Source organism: Phyllobates terribilis, unplaced genomic scaffold (assembly GCF_046119375.1).
Source record: "Phyllobates terribilis strain yellow unplaced genomic scaffold, ASM4611937v1 Scaffold_3__8_contigs__length_932513732, whole genome shotgun sequence".
Lineage (NCBI taxonomy): Eukaryota > Metazoa > Chordata > Amphibia > Anura > Dendrobatidae > Phyllobates > Phyllobates terribilis.
Genome location: NW_027362763.1, coordinates 76,741,587 through 76,763,743, shown reverse-complemented (window position 1 = coordinate 76,763,743; position 22,157 = coordinate 76,741,587). Strand labels below are relative to the sequence as shown.

Below are 22,157 nucleotides of genomic sequence, written 5' to 3'. Positions count from 1 at the left end.
GCAGCGGTACCCGACAATTTATAACAGACAGAATAGAGCATCACATATAGATTAGATAGATAGAAACATGTCAGTCACATATATATGAAGTACAGTGACAGTGTTGGTTACTGTACTTGTCATTTAGTGTAAAGGATTTATATAAAAAAAATAATAGTGTTTTCATGCACCGTCTCTTTAAGAAAGCCGGCCGGCAATTCAGCATCTGTACCCGACAATTTAGAATAGAAGGAATAGAGAATCATACATAGATTATATAGATAGAAACATGTCAGTCACATATATATGAAGTACAGTGATAGTGTTGATTACTGTACTTGTCATTTAGTGTTAAAATAAAGGATTTATTTAAAAAAAAATTGGCGTGGGGTTCCCCTTAATTTTAGTCTCTAGCGGAGGTTAAGCAGACAGCTGGGGCAGATGTTTGAAGCCTGGGAAGGGGGTAATACCCACGGAGCTTCCCAGGCTACTTGTTAGAACCTTGCTGTTAGGTTTTTTTTCCTTTGCTGGTCACATGACCTTGTTGGCCTATTTAATCCTGCTCCGCCCTTCTGGCTTTGCTGGACTTCATTGTATATCTACTTTCTAGCTAGCCTGTGCTCTGTATCTTGCTCTGTTAGTTTGCTTGGTCTACGGACCTCTATGTTCTATCTATTTTGTTTGTTCGTCTGTCTGCTATTATTTCTGTTAGGAGGTGTCCCATATTCCTCCCAGTCCTTAGTACTTGTAGGGATTCCCTCCCCACATCTATAGGTCTCCGTACAGACTAGATTAGGACTTTAGCAGGTCTGATCGCAGGATCAGGTTCCCTGTTACATTGTAGGGATTCAGCTGAGTCCTATAGTAAGGACAGATCTCCTCTCTTTCCTTAGCTTTGGTAGCAGAACATAACAGTAAGTCCAGCCTGCAAATTCTCTAAGGAAAGATTTTTTTTGTTCCATCATGGTGTCGGTTCAGGATTTGGCTAAACACCTGCAGGGACTCTCTCTGGAAGTGGCCGAGCTCCGTCAGCATGTGAGTAACTGTCCTGGAGCATATTTCTTGGAGCCTAAGGTATGTTTGCCGGATTTATTTTTTGGTGAACATCGAGAATTTTTTTCATTTAAAAATGCTTGCTTATTGTATTTTCGTTTGAGACCCAAGTCCTCTGGGGATGAATCCCAGCGCGTAGGGTTCATAATGTCACTTTTGCGCAAAGAGCCTCAGGAGTGGGCCTTTTCTTTGCAACCTAGTGATACATGCTTCAGATCAGTGGATAGTTTTTTTTCTGCTTTAGGATTATTATATGATGATCCTGACCGTGTGGCATCAGCTGAGACTGAGTTGAGACGTTTAAAACAAGGATCAGGTAATGTGGAAAAATATTGTACTCATTTTCGTCGTTGGTCCACTCAAACAGGGTGGAACGATTCTGCTCTGAAAAGTCTATTTCTTGCTGGGCTCAGTGAAAGGGTTAAAGACCTGCTAATTGCTTATCCTACACCTGAGGATTTGCAACAGGCTATGCAATTAGCTATACGGGTGGATAGAAGACTGCGTGCTAGGGTTAATGAGAGCAAATCCTCTGCTATGTCAGTTTCTGGTTATGATAATGTGTGTACTAACAGTGGTGAACCGATGGAGATTGGATCGGTGGCACCTCGCTCTCAAGAAAAAGACCGTCGTTTTTCGGAAGGCTTGTGTTTCTATTGCGGAAAATCTGGTCATTTGATTAAAGGCTGTGAGCTTCGTATGAAGAAAGAAAAAAAAATGGTCAGTCACGCCCGTATTGCCTGTTTAAATTCCAAGGGTATATTTTTAGCTGCTTCCACGATTGCTCAGGAAAAATTAATGGAATTTCGGGTGTTTGTTGATTGCGGGTCTACACTGAATGTAATTGATGGGGGATTCGTGGAAAAACTCAATTTAAAACCTGAACCTTTATCATCCCCCATTGCTGTGGTTTCTGTGGATGGCTCCCCTTTGAAGAATATTACTCTCAAGGTCAGTGAATTTCCTCTCACTATTAATGGTGTTCACCATGAGAAATTGGATTTGGTAGTGTTGAATAACTTGCCTTCTCCAGTAATATTGGGTTTGCCCTGGTTAAAATTTCACAATCCTGTACTGGATTGGTCTACCAGTGAAATTAAATCCTGGAGCCATAAATGTTATGACAAGTGTTGTAACGGGCGTATTGCAGCTTTGGATAGGGGAGAATTGCCTGTTCCTATTCAGGATTTTTGGAGAGTTTTCTCTGAGAAAGAATCGCAGGTTTTGCCTCCCCATAGAGACTATGATTGTTCTATTGAATTTGTCCCTGGAGCGATTCTTCCTAAAAGTCGTTTATTTAACCTTACTATTCCTGAGAGGAAGGCTTTGGAGGAATACATACAGACAAGTTTGGCCGCCGGTCACATTAGGCCCTCTAAGTCTCCTGTGGCGGTTGGATTTTTTTTTGTAAAAAAAAAGAACGGCGGTTTACGTCCTTGTCTGGATTTTCGTGAGATTAACAAAATTACGGTACGCAATCCTTACCCACTGCCATTGATTCCTGATCTGTTTAACCAGTTATTGGGGGCCAAGTGGTTCTCTAAAATTGACCTTAAGGGGGCATACAATCTGTTGCGCATGAAGGAGGGTGATGAATGGAAGACTGCTTTTAACACTCCTATGGGTCATTTTGAGAATCTGGTTACGCCTTTTGGTCTTACTAATGCTCCTGCATTTTTTCAGAATCTGATTAATGACATCCTTAGACCTTTGATCGGTAAAAATGTGGTTGTGTATTTGGATGACATTTTGATTTATTCGCCAGATCTGGAGTCTCATTGGCGGAGCGTGCGTGAGGTATTACAGTTATTAATGGACAATTCGCTTTTTGCTAAGCTGGAGAAATGTGAGTTCGCTGTACAGAGAATTAGTTTTTTGGGCTACATTATCTCCAGCAAAGGTTTTGAGATGGATCCGGTTAAGGTTCAGGCTGTGCAGGAATGGCCTAGGCCTATTGGTTTGAAATCGATACAGAGGTTTTTGGGTTTCGCCAATTACTATAGAAAATTCATAAAAAATTTTTCTAGTATTGTCAAACCTCTGACTGATCTCACCAGGAAAGGTGCTGATGCGGTTCAGTGGTCTTCTGAGGCCATTGAAGCTTTTGTGTATCTCAAGGAGAGGTTCACCTCTGCTCCCATCCTTATGCAGCCTGATGTTACTAGGCCGTTTTTGGTTGAGGTTGATGCTTCCTCTGTGGGGGTTGGCGCAGTATTGTCTCAGGATAACGGGGATGGATTACATCCCTGTGCCTTTTTTTCAAAAAAATTTTCGGAGACTGAATTGAATTACGATATTGGTAATCGGGAATTATTGGCTATTAAACTCGCATTTGAACACTGGCGCCACTTCTTGGAAGGTGCGGAATTTCCCGTTCAGGTTCTTACGGATCATAAAAATCTGATATATCTTGATGCTGCCAAGCGCCTGAATGCCCGTCAGGCTAGGTGGGCACTGTTTTTCTCGCGGTTTAATTTCTCCGTTACTTACATCCCTGGTACTAAGAATGTTAAGGCGGATGCCTTGTCTCGCAGTTTTTCTCCCATAGTCTGTGCTGAGAAAGAGGAAAACATTTTACAAGAAGGTGTTGTGATAGCTGCTTTAGACTCCGTTTTGGAAGATGAGATTCTTAAAGCTCAGGAGAATGCCCCATCTAACACTCCTCATGGGAGGTTGTTTGTGCCTGGGACCTTTAGGAGAGATTTGTTTGTTGAGTGTCACGAATCTCGGTTGGCAGGTCATCCCAGAATCTCTGAGACCAAGAGACTGGTGGGTCGCAGTTTTTGGTGGCCTGGATGGCAGAAGGAAGTCATTAAGTGGGTGCGCCAATGTACTATATGTGCTAGATCTAAGTCCTCACATACTCCTGCTGCGGGGTTACTTTGTCCTTTGGAGGTCCCCAGTGCTCCTTGGACACATTTGGCTATGGACTTTATAACTGACCTTCCCCCCTCTGAGGGTTTTACTGTCATCTGGGTGGTCGTGGACCGTTTTAGCAAGATGTGTCACTTGGTTCCCTTCGTCAAACTGCCCTGCGCTAAAACTCTCGCTAAGGCCTTTGTCAAGGAAATTGTCAGACTTCATGGCGTTCCTACTGACATTGTTTCTGATAGGGGTCCTCAGTTCGTGGCTCGTTTTTGGCGTGCCTTTTGTGACAGGTTGGGAATTCATTTGTCGTTTTCGTCCGGATATCATCCTGAATCTAATGGCCAGACAGAAAGGAAAAACCAGGATGTTGAGCAGTTCTTGCGTTGTTTTGTGGCAGACAATCAAGAGGGGTGGTCTGAGTTTCTGCCACTTGCCGAATTTGCTCTGAACAATCATACATCTTCTTCTGCTGGTTGTTCGCCTTTTTTTTGTTGTTCTGGGAGACATCCGTCGTTTGGGTCGTTCTCCAAGTTGGGATCTGCCGTGCCTGAGGAGGAGAATTTTTCCGGTCATTTGGAGAGAGTTTGGACGAATGTGCGTGGTAATCTTCAGGAGGCCAACAGAAAATCTAAAGACTACTTTGATAGGAAACGACAGGAGGTTTTGTTCGCTGTTGGTGACATGGTTTGGTTGTCCTCTAGGAATCTGCGGTTGAGGATTCCTTCTAAGAAATTGGGTCCCAAGTTTGTAGGGCCCTTTAAGGTGCTTCAGGTTGTCAACCAATCTGCTGTTAGGTTGGAGGTTCCTACCTCCTGGAGAATTAATCCGGTCTTTCATGTCTCTCTGTTAAAAAAAGCTGTTGTGTCGGATGGTGACGCCTCTGCCTCTGTTCCTCCGGTGGTGGAGGACGGGGAATATGAAATTTCTCGCATCCTTGACTCTAGACGGTATAGAGGTAGTTTGCAGTATCTTGTGGCCTGGAAAGGTTTCGGACCCGAGGATAACTCTTGGGTGAGGTCAGATGATGTTTCCGCGTCCAGACTTATCAGAGCGTTTCACAGGAGATTTCCTGATAAGCCTGGTCCTAGGGGATCCGGAGGATCCTCTTAGAAGGGGGGGTACTGTTAGAACCTTGCTGTTAGGTTTTTTTTCCTTTGCTGGTCACATGACCTTGTTGGCCTATTTAATCCTGCTCCGCCCTTCTGGCTTTGCTGGACTTCATTGTATATCTACTTTCTAGCTAGCCTGTGCTCTGTATCTTGCTCTGTTAGTTTGCTTGGTCTACGGACCTCTATGTTCTATCTATTTTGTTTGTTCGTCTGTCTGCTATTATTTCTGTTAGGAGGTGTCCCATATTCCTCCCAGTCCTTAGTACTTGTAGGGATTCCCTCCCCACATCTATAGGTCTCCGTACAGACTAGATTAGGACTTTAGCAGGTCTGATCGCAGGATCAGGTTCCCTGTTACATTGTAGGGATTCAGCTGAGTCCTATAGTAGGGACAGATCTCCTCTCTTTCCTTAGCTTTGGTAGCAGAACATAACACTACTAATATCAGCCCCCAGCTGAATACCTAGCCTTTACTAGCTATTAAAATGGGGGACCCCCCCAAAAAAATTACGTGGGGTCCCCCCTATTTTAATAGCTAGCAAAGGCTAGGCAGACAGTTGGGGGCTGATATTAATAGCCCAGGAAGGGAGCCATGAATATTGGCCCCCTCCCAGGCTAGAAACACCAGCCGTCAGCCGCCCCAGAAATGGCGCATCCATAGGATGCGCCAATTCTGGCACTTAGCCTCGCTCTTCCCACTGCCCTGTAGCGGTGGCAGTGGGGTAATAGGGCTGGGGTTGATGTCAGCTTATAATGCCAGCTGACATCAAGCCCAGGTTAGTAATGGAGAGGCGTCTATAAGACACCCCCATTACTAACCCCATAGTGATAGTTAAAAAAAAAACACAAACACCCAGAATAAAGTCCTTTAATTGAAATAAACACACAATTCTTTATTGTTCTAAATTAAACCATACTTACCACCACGCCCATTCCAGCTGAAGCCAACGATCTCCGGCAATAAAAGAAAAATAATAAAGCAACATCATCCTTACCTTTCCATGGTTCCCAGGACAGCTTCAGCTCTGCTACATCGAGATGACAGGCTGGACCGCAGCAGAACGCTGTCATCCAGCCTGTCATCCCGCAGACACTGAGAAGCGCAGGCTTGCTTGCGCTCCTCAGTGTCTCTCTGTGACGGCATCCAGATGAGCCGACAATGAACTCGGCTCACCTCATGCACGTCACTGACAGCGTGGGAGAATTCTCACGCTGAAGCGCTGAGTGCAGGAGAATTTTCCCACGCTGTCAGTGACGTGCATGAGGTGAGCCGAGTTCATTGGACATGACCTCACCTCATGCACATCACTGACAGCGTGGGAAAATTCTCCTGCACTCAGCGCTTCAGCGTGAGAATTTCCCCACGCTGTCAGTGACGTGCATGAGGTGAGCTCATGTCCAATGAACTCAGCTCACTTCATGTACGTCACTGACAGCGTGGGAGAATTCTCACGCTGAAGCGCTGAGTGCAGGAGAATTTTCCCACGCTGTCAGTGACGTGCATGAGGTGAGCTGAGTTCATTGGACATGAACTCGGCTCATCTTTATGCCGTCACAGAGAGACACTGAGGAGCGCAAGCATGCCTGCGCTTCTCAGTGTCTGCGGGATGACAGGCTGGATGCCAGCGTTCTGCTGCGGTCCAGCCTGTCATCTCGATGTAGCAGAGCTGAAGCTGTCATGGGATCCATGGGAAGGTAAGGATGAGGTTGGTTTATTATTTTTCTTTTATTGCAGGAGATCGTTGGCTTCAGCTGGAATGGGCGTGATGGTAAGTATAGTTTAATTTAGAACAATAAAGAATTGTGTCTTTATTTCAATTAAAGGACTTTATTCTGGGTGTTGTGTTTTTTTTAAATACTTTACTAGAAATTCATGGTGGTCATGTCTAATATTGGCGTAACCCCATGAATTTCGGGCTTAGGGCCAGCTGATAATGCCAAGCTGGCCTTAACCCCTTTATTACCCAGTGAGCCACCGCACCAGGGCCCTGGATGAGTTGGGTACAGCGCCAGAAGATGGCGCTTCTATGAACGCGCCATTTTCCGGGGCGGCTGCGGACTGCAATTTGCAGCGGGTGGGGCCCAGAAAGCTTGGGCCTCCCTGCGCTGCAGATTCCAGCCCCCAGCTGCCTAGTTGTACCTGGCTGGACACAAAAATAGGGCGAAGCCCCACGTATTTTTTTTTTTAATTATTTCATGAAATTCATGAAATAATTAAGAAAAAAAGGGCTTCCCTATATTGTTGTGTCCGGCCAGGTACAAATAGGCAGCTCGTGGTTGGGGGCAGCCCGTTCCTGCCTGCTGTACCTGGCTGGACACAAATATAGTGCGAAGCCCCACGTCAATTTTTTTTTAATTATTTCATGAAATAATTTTTTAAAAAAAGGGCTTCCCTATATTGTTGTGTCCGGCCAGGTACAAATAGGCAGCTGGTGGTTGGGGGCAGCCCGTTTCTGTCTGCTGTACCTGGCTGGACACAAATATAGGACGCAGCCCCACATCAATTTTTTTTTAATTATTTCATGAATTTCCTGAAATAATTAAAAAAAAATTGACGTGGGGCTTTGCACTATATTTGTGTCCAGTCAGGTACAGCAGGCAGGAACGGGCTGCCCCCAACCACCAGCTGCCTATTTGTACCTGGCCGGACACGACAATATAGGGAAGCCCTTTTTTTCTTTATTATTTCATGAATTTCATGAAATAATTAAAAAAAAAAATACGTGGAGCTTCGCCCTATTTTTGTGTCCAGCCAGGTACAACTAGGCAGCTGGGGGCTGGAATCTGCAGCGCAGGGAGACCCAAGCTTTCTGCCCCCCCCCCCCCGCTGCAAATTGCAGTCCACAGCCACCCCTGAAAATGGCGCGTTCATAGAAGCTGGATGCTGTACCTGGCTGGCATACAAAAATATGGCAAAGCCCACGTCAAAATTTTTGGGAAAAATTAATTAAAAAATAAATAATAATTTAGGGACTGCATCTTTAGTAACTCCTCAAATGTCATTTAGTGTTAAAATAAAGGATTTATTTAAAAAAAAAATTGGCGTGGGATCCCCCATAATTTTAGTCTCTAGCGGAGGTTAAGCAGACGGCTGGGGAAGATGTTTGAAGCCTGGGAAGGGGGTAATACCCACGGAGCTTCCCAGGCTACTAATATCAGCCCCCAGCTGAATACCTAGCCTTTACTAGCTATTAAATTGGGGGACCCCCAAAAAAAATGACGTGGGGTCCCCCCTATTTTAATAGCTAGTAAAGGCTAGGTAGACAGCTGGGGGCTGATATTAATAGCCCAAGAAGGGTGCCATGAATATTGGCCCCCTCCCAGGCTAGAAACACCAGCCGTCAGCCGCCCCAGAAATGGCGCATCCATAGGATGCGCCAATTCTGGCACTTAGCCTCGCTCTTCCACGCTGCCCTGATGAGGTGGCAGGGGGTAATAGGGCTGGGGTTCATGTCAGCGCCAGCTGCCATTAAGTCCAGGTTAGTAATGATGGGCGTCTATAAGACACCCCCATTACTAACCTACAAAGTGTTAAAAAAAAAAAACACACTACACCCAGAAAAAAATAATTTATTTGAAATAAAACACACAATTTTATTAAATTCTTAGTTTACTAAAAAAAAATAGTTACCTGTCCACGTTCCTGCGCTGATCTCCCATGCACAGCTGTCACATCTGGAGATGGTGACAGCTGTGCATGGCTGCTGTAAGCTCACACTGCCGGGAACACGTCCGCTCCCGGCAGCGGGAGCCACTGACTGAGGTCACCGGATTGCATTCAGGCAGCGCAGCTCCGGAGACCACCTTTACGGCACTGCTGTACCGTGGGAATTTCTCACGATACAGCAGGGCCGTAAAGGAGTTGACCGGAGCAGCGCTGCCTGAACTCCGGCGAACCCGCTTATGCAGTGACGGGGCTGCTTTACGGCCCCGTCATTCTAGCGGCGGCAGCGGTTCAGAGCGGTTACATTCTATGTGGCTGCTCTAAACTGGAGATCATCGTGGGACACTCGAGGACTACTACGGAGGGGTAAGGATAAGGTTGTGGTTTATTATTTTATATTTTATTACAGGAGATCGATGGCTTCGGGGAATTAGGTGTCTAGGTGAGTAAAGGTGTAGTTTTTTATTTTTTACTTTATTTTAGGTGGCGATCGGCGGGGACAGGTAATGTATAAACTAATTTATTGTAGGCAACCACTGGCCACCAATGACATGTATTTAAAATTTATTGGGGACACAGTAGGGCAATTTATATAGCAGGATGAGGCTGATGGGAACTACTGCTCCCATCGAGCTGATCCTGCTGGCACGAGTGGACGGGGGACAGACATAGGCCGATGGGAGTAGTAGTGTCACATCGGCCTATGTCTGCCTGCACACACACACCCGCACACATCGCACAGACACCGTGCACACCCGCGCACATCGCACAGGCACCGCGCACACCCGCACACATCGCACAGACACCGCACACACCCGCAGACATCGCACAGACACCGCACACACCCGCAGACATCGCACAGGCACCGCACACATCGCACAGACACCCACACACACCAATCATGACGGGTCTGGGAGGTGAGGCTGACCTGTGCGGCCGTGGGAAAGTTCATGTGAGTTCATGCATTCAAGCATGAACTCACATGAACCCTCTGAGGGCACCGCGGCGACTTCAAATGAACAGCTGATCGGCATCACCTGATACCTCAGCTGTTCATTTGAAATAACCGGCGGGAAAGCGCAGCACAGAACTGGAAAGCCGGCGGTGAAGTCTTTTCATTGCCGGCTTCCCCGCCCGGGTCCTTCGCTCCCCGCTCCTTGGTGCTGCACTCCCCGCCCGGTCCTAACTTACAATCGGGATGGGAGGTGTCGAGGGGAGCAGAGGATCGGGGTGGGAGGCTGCGGGGAAGTAGTATGGGGTTGTGTGCTTGTTTAAAAGCCGGCGGCTTTTTACCGCGCGCCGGCTTTTAAACAATCAGGAGAATTCTCCCACGCTGGGATGGCATTCTGATGACAGGCTGGATCGCAGCTGAGCGCTGCCATCCAGCTTGTCATCCTTCAGAGAAACGGCAGAGCGCAGGCATTATGGGAACTTCCGATTCCGGTATTCGATATTGTAAAAGTATCGGAATTAAGTATCGGAATTCCGATACCGCGAATATCGGCCGATACCCGATATTTCAGTATCGGAATGCTCAACACTAGCTGTTATACATCACCTTATATTTAATATTTTGCCTCCTTTAATCCTATAAATACCGTAATACTACAATGGTGCCCACTGTGCCATCCTGCCACTTGGAAAACACATGAAATTAAAAGCAAGAAATTTATTACAAGAACTTAGAACTGAGCAAAATTGCAATTTCACTGACAATTACGATGAAAGAAAATGTCGGCCATGCACAAGATGACTTTCAAAAAAGTTTCCTTCATTTCACTTGGACCCTTTCCTGTGAAATTTTTCTCCTTCTTTCATTACAATTTTCTTCATTTCATGCCATATTTCTCTATTTTGCTGATTTAAACCCATAAATAGCAGAGCTGAACTTTTTTATGTGCACATCATGCTCTATTACATCTGCAATCCATAAACACGACTATAAAGAATAAGTTAAACTTGCAGCAGCCATTGTTATTTGTTATGGGGACATCATTTAGTCACAGGGTCACCCAGTCTTTGAAGAAATGCATAGCCTCTCGTCTCTTTCCCTTTTTTCTCCTCTCTATCATTAGGGTTAGGCTCAGTAGGCTGTGCTTACTTTACACTGCTCTCTCGATGGTTTTCATCCAGCGCCTCCTCTCTTCCAACAATTGCCGTCTTCTTTCCCTGCTGGATGTGGATGACACGTCCTACAACATACACAAAGTGTCCCCCAATCGCGCTTCTGTGCAGATGTGTGTCACCCTGGCCTGGATGCCACAACTGTTTAATAAAGCTGTGTCTGAGAGCAAGGGGGAGGTTCCCTGGTTAGGGACAATTAGCATGCAGCACCTCCTGTCCCAGGCCAGTAGGGGAAGCAGGCTGCCCCTATAAAAGCTGGAACTGGGGGCAGGGTTAGGGAGAACTGGACGACCTGTCTCTGAAGTGAGAGGCGTCCCAGAGAAGGGAGAGTCAGTTCAGCTGTAGCTGAGGAGGTCGTGTGGCAGTAGAGGAGCCACGAGCCAGGGACGGAAGGCGAGATGAGCCTGTCCTGGCTGAGAGAGAAACTGATCTACTGGACTTTGGTGTCCGAGGCTGTTAGGATTCCAAGTCCTACAGCAAATAACCAGCCCGCAGGGGATTGTATGTCCCTTGGCCTAAGAAGCCCGGAGGTTCCGCCACGGCAGAAGGGACCAGCTAAGCTGCACCAGGCCAAGAGTAGAAAGGGACCCAAGTTGCAAGCCATGCGGGCGAGAAAACACGGCGAGCTCAGGAACGTGGACTGTTACACCACGAGGAGGGAAATAGCAAGAAAGAGCGCAGAGAGCACGGTAGGCCTTCACCCTCACCCTAACCAGGAGGGCTTCCCACTTGTTCTCAGACATCCAGGCCCCCTCCTAGCCGGGACTGTTTTTGGGTCGTCTCACCTGTTCCAATAAAGACCCTGAACTGTTCAAGAGGCCTCCGTTTCCTGGCTATTGCGACCGGAATCATCCCCTCCATCATCTGACGCGCCCCCTGGGACATATTCCTTTTTGAGGGGAATACCCGGCACCGGATCAGATGGGGGGGGTTTGTAGTCTCCGAGCGGCTGTGACCCGGCCCGTGCCCAGGGCGTCAAGCTCAGTGTTATGTGGCAGTCCTACAGATGTTATTAAGAGTTCTTTTGTGTCGACTACGCCACCCGTTGTGATGCGGTCACTGTGGCCGCCGCTGCAGCAGGGTCCGCTGAGGCTGATGGTGGGTGCGCAGCTTGGTGGGATAACCCCCAACGGGAGGGGTATAGCCTCAGAGGGGACAGGCGCAGAGGATGGGGGTTGTGGTGGTATAGTGCAGACGGCAGTGAAGACAGAGTCGGGTTGTGCAGTTAAGGGTGTTTACTTACTGCAGATGTTGTACTGGTCACTCCAGCTGCTAGTGACCACCCGAGCCGTGCTGCGTCCACCAGGTCCTGGATCCAGCCAACCCCCAAACAAGTCCGGAGCGTGGCCCTGAGCTCTCTTTCTGTCCCGTTCTCTGGCCGTCCCCACCAGTAATCCACCTAGGTCCAGCTCCCTCGGGCCTTCTGTTGGGACACCCTTGGCCCTGGGTTCCCTGACCCTTCATGTGGTGTGCCTTAGGGGTGGATGTGATGGGTGACCGTGGCAGACGCTGCCCACGGTCTCCGGTCTCTGGCTGGGGAATGTTTTTACCCCCACCAGCTTGGGTTCCGGTACCCTGATGCCGACTCTTCACCCGGTGCTTTGAGTTGGGATCTCAGAGTCCTTCTCTTCTGTGCTCTGGGTCTCTCTCTTTTCTCCTCTCTCACTCTGGGTCTTTGTCTTTCTTCTCTCCTCTGCTCCTGACTTGTTCTCTGCAGCTGACTGACTCTCTGCATCTGATCCTCTGCATCTGACCCTGTTCTTAGTTGGTGCCCACCTTATATACACCCTCTATGTGTGAGCTCAGGTGACCAGCACCCAATGAGCTCCTATCTTTACCCAGGCTGCTCCCCCTATCTGCCCCTACACTACATGGGATGTACCACCCCCCTCCCACTCCAGCCAGGAACAGACTCGGTCGTACCTGCACATTTCTAAGTGGGAGTACCGTTGGTCTGCTCCTCGGAAATGGGATGTGTGTAGTGCATGCAGCCTACCGAGCTCAGTTCCACACTCCATCCTTACCCGGGAGTGGAATATCACACCTCTGGGTTGAGGTGCAATACTCCTGTAGCAGCCGAATCCTCAGGGTGCTACATTCCCCCCTGGTAAATCACAGCACGTCCTCGGGCTGTAAGACATAAATAACACCAAAACATACAATTTTTTTTTTTTTTTCATAAAAACATAATAAAACATATAAAACATTATATATATAAAACTTTTCATATAAACATTCTCGTCGTCTCTTGTTTCAGGTTCCTCCTCCGGACACTGTGCAACGTGTGTCCGGGAAAAGTGCGACAGTCTCTTAGAAAAACTGGTTTTCCTATAAAACCGGTAGGGGGCGCTTTAGGAAGCGCAACTATATACAGGGGAAGTTGGCCGCTCTCAGTCCTCGGCCAGGTAGAGGGAAGGGAATGGCTGCTCACAGTCCTCAGCCTGTGGGATTAAGGGGTTAATGGGTAAACAGTTCACTCAGCTGGTCCCAACGGGGACTATATATATATATATCAACAGTTTCTTTGGTACCCGGTCGGGTAACTATTTACATCACTTCTCTGCCGCACTCAACGGCGTCTTCCTCCTGCTCTTTGCTTACAGCTGGTTGTTACTTCAGACCCGTCCGGGTCCTCTTGCTCCTCCTCCTCGCACCGCAACTCCTCCTCCGTCAGGCGGTGTACGTGGAGGGCATAAGGTCCCTTGGCACACTTGTGCCGGGTAAAGGTGACCTCATCTCCGATGTAGAGGTCACGACCTCTGTGCCCCTCCGGCAGATGGGACTCCACGTCTCTGCGCGTGACAAAGACGTCGCCGGGGGTGTTGTGGTCTCTGATGAAGCCCCACCCATGCTGCTGGTTGAACTTGATCACTGTCCCGATGGTGCGGGGACAATGCGCTGCACGGGGGTCTCTCCTGGCCCGGCTCTTCTGCTCCGCGCTCCTTATTTGGGCCTGTTGTTCCCGGACCCGCCTCTCTCTCCGCTCCCTCTCGAAGTCCTCGAGCTGTTGGCGGCAGCACTCAGCACGCTCTGCTGCAGCTGCCCTAGTTTCCTGAGTGAACCCCATTAGATCTTCTCCGGTGGGGTCCCACTCAAACTGTGCTTCCGCTAGCGGGGGCGAGATCCTTATTACGGGCTTCGGAGCCGGAATCAGGGGTGCACACATGGCCCCAACCCTCCTCTGGTGCTCCAGTTCGTAATACTTCTGGGGCCAGATGAAAGGCTGCCCGTCCGGCCACGTGTGCTGGGCAAACAAGTCCTCTCCCAGACGCAGCACCCTTGGTTTTACGGGTGCGGGCGCGGTGGTGGTGGCGCCCGGGTTGCCCAGGCCTTGCGGCCAGGCCTGGGGCACCTGGAAGGTGAAGGGCACCGTTAATACGGCGGCGCCCTGGGCTACCTGACCCTGCGACCAGGCCGGGGGCTCCGCGGAGGTAGGGGGCGCTGTTGGTATTGCGGCGCCCGGGGGTACTAGGCCTTGCGACCAGGCTGGTGGTACTTCCTGCTTGGTCACGCTCGGGGTCGAGGCGTGTGACGTCACAGGGGTCGCGGCGGCGGCTTCCGGTTGGGGCCTAGTCTGCGTCGGTGACATGGCGTTTTCGGGCACAGCAGGGGGACTTTCGGGCTCTGCGACGGGGAGCTGGGGCAGGTAAGCGGTGTCCCGGCTTGGGGTGTAGACGTCCCCTTTACCTGCCTCCATGCGTTCGGCTCCCTTCTCGGCGCCGTCTCCGGCCTTTGGTCCTCCCGCGCCATCCTCAGAGGCAGTCTGTTTCCTCATCTTGGCTGGCGTGCTCCGCTGACAGGTCTCGGTCTGCTGGGCCATCTCACGGCTCCACTCCGCCAACGTCTCTCGCTGCACCCGGGCCATCCTCCTTGCGAGGCCCTCCAGAGCGGTCTGTGCACACTCCCGGTCTCGGGGGAGCTGTGCAAGGACCTCCACTAGGCCTAGCGGGGTCGTGGTGTCTAGCAGGCTCCTGACCAACGGGTCGGTGCTGCTCTGCTCTTCTTCCAGCAGGCTCCTGGCCAGCGGGCCGGTGCTGCTCTGCTCTCTGGACATCTCCGGGTGAGCTTCTTTGCTGCTCCTCTCCAGGCTTCCTGCCTCCGGGTGTGCTCGCTCCAGACTGCTCCAAGCGACACCCATCTTTGTTCTCTCCTTTCGTCTCCTCCCACTTCGAGGGCGGTCCCGGGGCCACTTGGTGATTGTCAGCTCCAGGGGCAGTTCTTTCACGCTGACAGACACCTCTAGCATCACAGTCTCTGTTGGTGGGGGCGGTTTCCACTTTTGGCGCCATTTTCGGTCCTGGCCCACGATGGGAGGTGGCCTCTTGCCACCCTCTGGCACGCCCATAATGGCGTCCGCTCTTCCAAGGCGGGAAACCTTTGGAAATGGCGGGAATCGTCTCCCAGTGGCGGGAAACTCTGCAGATGGCAGGAAAACGCTGTTAATGGCGGACAACCGGCTGGAATCGACCTGTGATGGAGTCCGATGGCGGGGACCCTCCGGAACCGGCAGGAGACTTCTTTTTGAGGTAAACTCGTTCTTTTCTTCAGGCACGCAGTACCCGGTTGTTGCGGGCACGTAATCCTGCCGACTACGCCAAAGTTGACGCGCCCCCTGGGACATATTCCTTTTTGAGGGGAATACCCGGCACCGGATCAGATGGGGGGGTTTGTAGTCTCCGAGCGGCTGTGACCCGGCCCGTGCCCAGGGCGTCAAGCTCAGTGTTATGTGGCAGTCCTACAGATGTTATTAAGAGTTCTTTTGTGTCGACTACGCCACCCGTTGTGATGCGGTCACTGTGGCCGCCGCTGCAGCAGGGTCCGCTGAGGCTGATGGTGGGTGCGCAGCTTGGTGGGATAACCCCCAACGGGAGGGGTATAGCCTCAGAGGGGACAGGCGCAGAGGATGGGGGTTGTGGTGGTATAGTGCAGACGGCAGTGAAGACAGAGTCGGGTTGTGCAGTTAAGGGTGTTTACTTACTGCAGATGTTGTACTGGTCACTCCAGCTGCTAGTGACCACCCGAGCCGTGCTGCGTCCACCAGGTCCTGGATCCAGCCAACCCCCAAACAAGTCCGGAGCGTGGCCCTGAGCTCTCTTTCTGTCCCGTTCTCTGGCCGTCCCCACCAGTAATCCACCTAGGTCCAGCTCCCTCGGGCCTTCTGTTGGGACACCCTTGGCCCTGGGTTCCCTGACCCTTCATGTGGTGTGCCTTCGGGGTGGATGTGATGGGTGACCGTGGCAGACGCTGCCCACGGTCTCCGGTCTCTGGCTGGGGAATGTTTTTACCCCCACCAGCTTGGGTTCCGGTACCCTGATGCCGACTCTTCACCCGGTGCTTTGAGTTGGGATCTCAGAGTCCTTCTCTTCTGTGCTCTGGGTCTCTCTCTTTTCTCCTCTCTCACTCTGGGTCTTTGTCTTTCTTCTCTCCTCTGCTCCTGACTTGTTCTCTGCAGCTGACTGACTCTCTGCATCTGATCCTCTGCATCTGACCCTGTTCTTAGTTGGTGCCCACCTTATATACACCCTCTATGTGTGAGCTCAGGTGACCAGCACCCAATGAGCTCCTATCTTTACCCAGGCTGCTCCCCCTATCTGCCCCTACACTACATGGGATGTACCACCCCCCTCCCACTCCAGCCAGGAACAGACTCGGTCGTACCTGCACATTTCTAAGTGGGAGTACCGTTGGTCTGCTCCTCGGAAATGGGATGTGTGTAGTGCATGCAGCCTACCGAGCTCAGTTCCACACTCCATCCTTACCCGGGAGTGGAATATCACACCTCTGGGTTGAGGTGCAATACTCCTGTAGCAGCCGAATCCTCAGGGTGCTACACATCCACTTACACTGCCCTGGGGCTACACTCCTCCCGTGGGGAGTTATACTACTCAGTGCTGCGCATTTACATCTGCCCCAGCGGTCTGCACTGCAGCGGCGGTTATCCCTGACCGCAATCCACGGGTGGCGTAGTCGGAACTTCCCATACATATATCAAAAGACAGTTCCCCTTTAAGCCTGACACCCTGAGCATGGGACCGGGTCGCCACTACTACTCCCCATCCGCATCCAGAGGCCCCCATCCTGAGTACCCCACAGCCCAGGGGGTGAGTCAGATGCACTTCTCCCTGCCTTGCCGAGGGCAGAGCAAAGTATTGTAATGCGCCGAGAAAGGCCAAAGAGCGCCGATGACCTGGTAGAAAAGCTTGCGCATGTGCACCACAGTACTTTGCTCTGCCCTCTTGCTGAAAACGTCACTTGGGCAGGGGATTAAAATCCACCTGCTCCCTGCCCTGATTCCTTATATTCCTAGTTGCTCCTGCCTCTGACCCTCCAACACTTTGCCTGGTTGCGACAATGTCTCATGCCTTCTTCCTGGTACTGCTACCATCTCAACTTGAGATAGACCTTTGGCTTTGCATCAACCACTTCTTCACTTGATGGTTTCTGTACTCTGCGTTTACCAGCAATTGAAGACTTCTTTCGGGAAAGGAAATTAGGAATTCCTTGCCACAGTAACCATACCTTAATGAGATGCTAAAGACAGGGGTCTCCTTAAAGGGTTATTACCAGAATCACAAGTTACACCCAGTATGGTATAGGATATAACTTGGAGATCAATGGGGGTCCAACCACTGGAACTCCTGACAATCTTTCGTTTAAAGCTCTGGAAGGAACCCAAGAACAGAGCTCTGCAGCTCCGAATAAGCACATGCTTGGCCTCCACTCCAATATCTATGGAAGTGCTGTAAATAGAAGAGTGCTGTACTTGGCTTTTTCCAGAAGTCCCAATGACAATGAATTGAGCATAGTCTGGACATACGCACCCTCTCTACATTCTGGATGCCGTTGCAGATTTTTGTTTTTCAGTATCCATATCCCCAATTCCAGGATCACTTGGGCTCTCAGCGGTTGGACCCATAGTGATTAGCAAATTATCTCTTATCCTATAAATTGGGTATAACTTGTGATTTTGGAGAATAACCATTTAAAGCGGTATTCAAGAGTTAGAAAAAACATGCCTGCATTCTTTTAGAAAAAGTGCCTCTGCTGAAAATCAAGTATCTTGAGAGAGTATAAAAACATATCATCCTACTAATTCCACATACCTAAATCTTGAGCTTTGATGGAAATCTCTGAAATATGTTTAGCAATAGTTGAACAAGCATTTTGGATCTAGTTGTTCATTATCTTCACAGATTTGTCCTTCCTTACTATTCCCCTTACCGTGAGATGACTTGCTTGAAAAAGAAATAAAAAATAATAATTTCATGTTACTCAGTTGGAAATATTTTTGCTACAAACCCTGGCAAAAATTATGGAATCACCGGGCTCGGAGGATGTTCATTCAGTTGTTTAATGTTGTTGAAAAAAAGCAGATCACAGACATGGCACAAAACTAAAGTAATTTCAAATGGCAACTTTAGGGTTTTAAGAAACACTAAAAGAAATCAAGATAACAAATATGGTACTCAGTAAGGGTAATTTTTTTCAGACCAAGCAGAGGGAAAAAATTATGGAATCACTCAATTCTGAGGAAAAAATTATGGAATCATGAAAAACAAACACACAAAAGAACACTCCAATATATCACTTGTATTTTGTTGCACCACCTCTGGCTTTAATAACAGCTTGCAATCTCGGAGGCATGGACTTAATGAGTGACAAACAGTACTCTTCATCAATCTGGCTCCAACTTTCTCTGATTGCTGTTGCCAGGTCAGCTTTGCAGGTTGGAGCCTTGTCATGGACCATTTTCTTCAACTTCCACCGAAGATTTTCAATTGGATTGAGATCCGGACTATTTGCAGGCCATGACATTGACCTTATGTTTCTTCTTTCAAGGAATGTTTTCACAGTTTTTGCTCTATGGTAGGATGCATTATCATCTTGAAAAATGATGTCCTCATCCCCAACCATCCTTTCAATTGATGGGATAAGAAAACTGTCCAAAATATCTGTTACGGATCCGGGTGGTGGAACCTCTGTGCTGCGGTGCAAGGAGGGACCCAGAGGGGCGTAACTAGGTATCAACTCGGAGCGACCTAGGTCGTACGGCAACTCAATCGACTCCGTGACCAGGGAGGATCCGAGCAGAGGGACCAGGTGCTACTCTGGGGAAGACCTTGTAAGGCAGCACGTGACTCCCACGGTACAGATGGCAAGGACTGACCAATATTACAGATGGGCACAGCAGGCAGGCTGACGAGTAATCCGGGTGGATGGACTGGCAGACACGGCAGGCGACAGGCGGGAGCCTCTAGGTAGGCTGTCAGGTGGTCATGGCAGGTGACAGGCAGGAGCCTCTAGGTAGGCTGTCAGGTGGTCATGGCAAGTGACGGGCAGGAGCCTCCAGGTAGGCTGACAGGTGGTCACGGCAAGTGACAGGCAGGAGCCTCCAGGTAGGCTGACAGGTGGTCACGGCAAGTGACAGGCAGGAGCCTCTAGGTAGGCTGTCAGGTGGTCACGGCAAGTGACAGGCAGGAACCTCTAGGTAGGCTGTCAGGTGGTCATGGCAAGTGACGGGCAGGAGCCTCCAGGTAGGCTGACAGGTGGTCACAGCAAGTGACAGGCAGGAGCTTCTAGGTAGGCACGGCAAGTAGCAAGCAGGAGCCTCCAGGTAGGCATGGCAGGTAGCGGGCAGGTGCTTCCAGGTAAGCAGGCAGGCAAAGCCCATAGACAGACTGGTGGACTAAACGGAAGACAGACTGTCAGGCTGGCGGACTGGACTAGTAGTCAGGCTGGTGGGCAGGACTAGTAGTCAGGCTAGCAGCGGGACCTGAGGGCTGAAGCAGAGGTAAGTACACTGTGCAACAACTATAGCTCGGGCACCTCCATTTTGGAGGAGGTGCCTTATATATGGGAGGACCTCCGGCAATTGGCCGGGGACTCCTTACGGCAGCAGCAGGAAGAGTAGCGCTGGAGAACACCGGGCGGGGAGCGCGGCGGAGAGAGGGACGGTATCTCTGCCTGGCAGGGGGCAGAGACGCTGATGCTACAGTACCCCCCCCCCCTTTACGTCCCCTCTGTTTTAGGCCAGAAAGAAATTTTTTAAGGAGAAGCGGGGCATGAATGTTCTCCCTGGGTTCCCAAGTTCTCTCCTCTGGGCCAAACCCCTTCCAATCCTCCAGTAAAAAGGTTTTTCCTCTTACCCTCTTGGTGGCCAGAATGTTCTCTACCTCAAAAACGTCCTCAGCGGAAACCGGAGCAGGGGGAGTACCTGGATTGTTGGAAAAATAATTAAACACAACTGGATTGAGGAGAGATATGTGGAAGGAATTGGGAATCCACAAGGTGGCCAGGAGTTTTAACTTGTAGGCCACTGGGTTGATTTGTTTGAGGACTTCAAATGGACCGATGAACCGAGGACCCAACTTATAGGAGGGTATTTTGAGCCGAACATGTTTGGAGGAGAGCCAAACCTTGTCTCCTGGACAGAATTGAGGCAGATCCAGACGTCTCTTGTCAGCATGTCTCTTCATCCGCTCGGAGGACTGAAGAAGTGCGGACCTAGTATTTTCCCAAATGGTGGAAAATTCGCTGACCAGTGACTCCGTGGCAGGGTTGTCCACAGAAGCGGAGACGGGAAACGGAATCCGGGGATGTTGACCGTAGACTATAAAGAATGGGGACTTGGAAGTCGATTCGCTCTCATGGTTGTTGTAGGAGAACTCGGCCCATGGTAGGAGCTCCACCCAATCGGTATGGTGAGCGTTAACAAAGTGCCGGAGGTAGCTAGTAAGGATCTGGTTGATATGCTCCACTTGGCCATTGGACTCTGGATGGTAAGTGGAGGAGAAATCCAGGGTGACATCCAGCAGCTTACACGTAGCTCTCCAGAAGCGTGAGGTGAACTGAACCCCTCGATCCGACACAATGTGGAGGGGTAGGCCATGGAGACCGAAGATGTGAAGGATGAAGTCCTTAGCCAGCTCCGATGCAGACGGGAGACCAGGCTGAGGGATGAAGTGGGCCATTTTAGAAAAGCGGTCGGTGACCACCCAAATGACTGTACAACCGGCAGAAACAGGGAGTTCTGTAATAAAGTCCATAGCAATGTGCTGCCACGGGGCAGCAGGTATGGGAAGGGGCAGCAGGTGACCGGCTGGAAGATGTCTGGGAACTTTGTTACGGGCACAAGATGAACAGGTCGAGACGAAGTCTACCACATCCTTGCGCAGGGTAGGCCACCAGTAATGCCAGGTAATGAGAAGGAAGGTCTTCTTCTGACAGGCGTGGCCGGCTAGTTTATATGAATGACCCCAGTGAAGAATCTTCTCCCGATCTGAAACCACTACAAACGTCTTACCGGGTGGGAGACGAGTCAGATCCAAGGAGGCCATACTCATCACTTTGGAGTTGTCGATGATGTGCATAGGCTCCTCCTCTAGATCGGAGGACAGGAAGGATTGGGACAAGGCGTCAGCTTTAACATTCTTGTCCGCCGGGCGGTAATGTAGGATAAAGTCGAAGCGAGCGAAGAACAGAGACCACCGGGCCTGACACGGATTGAGTCTTTGGGCATTCTGAAGATATGCTAGGTTCTTGTGATCAGTATAGATGATCACCGGGTATAGAGCCCCTTCAAGCAGGTAACGCCACTTCTCCAGTGCCAATTTGATGGCTAGCAGTTCTCGGTCTCCTATGGAGTAGTTGCGCTCAGACGAGGAGAAGAGTTTGGAGAAGAAGCCGCAGGTTACCATTCTCCCGGATGAAGATTTTTGGGTGAGCACCGCTCCGGCTCCAGAGGAGGAAGCATCAACCTCCAGGAAGAACTGTTTGTCGCAGTCCAGACGGTGCAGCACTGGGGCAGAGGAGAAGGCTTGCTTTAAGGAAAGGAAGGCCTCCCCAGCTTCGGGCGGCCGCTCCTTGGGATTTGCTCCCTTACGGGTGAGCGCAGAGATGGGAGCAGTCCGGGAAGAGAAGTGCGGGATGAAGAGACGGTAGTAGTTGGAGAAGCCCAGGAATCGCTGAATCACCTTCAACCCCTCCGGACGGGGCCACTTTAAGACAGCAGAGAGCTTCTTGGGGTCCATTCGAAGACCTGTCTGGGAGATAATATAGCCCAGGAATGGAAGGGAGGTCTGCTCGAAGAGGCACTTCTCAAATTTGGCATAGAGGTGATTCAGCCTGAGCCTAAGCAGGACCTGACGAACATCCCTCCGGTGTGTGGGAAGGTTCGGAGAGAAGACCAAGATGTCGTCCAGGTACACCACCATGCAGGAATATAGAAGGTCACAGAAGATGTCATTGACTAATTCTTGGAAGACGGTGGGAGCATTGCAGAGACCGAAGGGCATCACATGGTATTCATAGTGACCGTCCCGGGTATTGAATGCCATCTTCCACTCGTCTCCTTGACAGAT

At 50.1% G+C, this 22,157-nt stretch overlaps 1 protein-coding gene across 3 annotated transcripts in view; it reads left to right on the top strand.

The window, feature by feature from the left end:
- Nucleotides 1-22,157, top strand: part of PKHD1 (PKHD1 ciliary IPT domain containing fibrocystin/polyductin) — a 1,008,258-nt gene that overhangs the window by 752,848 nt on the left and 233,253 nt on the right. The gene's annotated exons all lie outside the window — the stretch shown is intronic.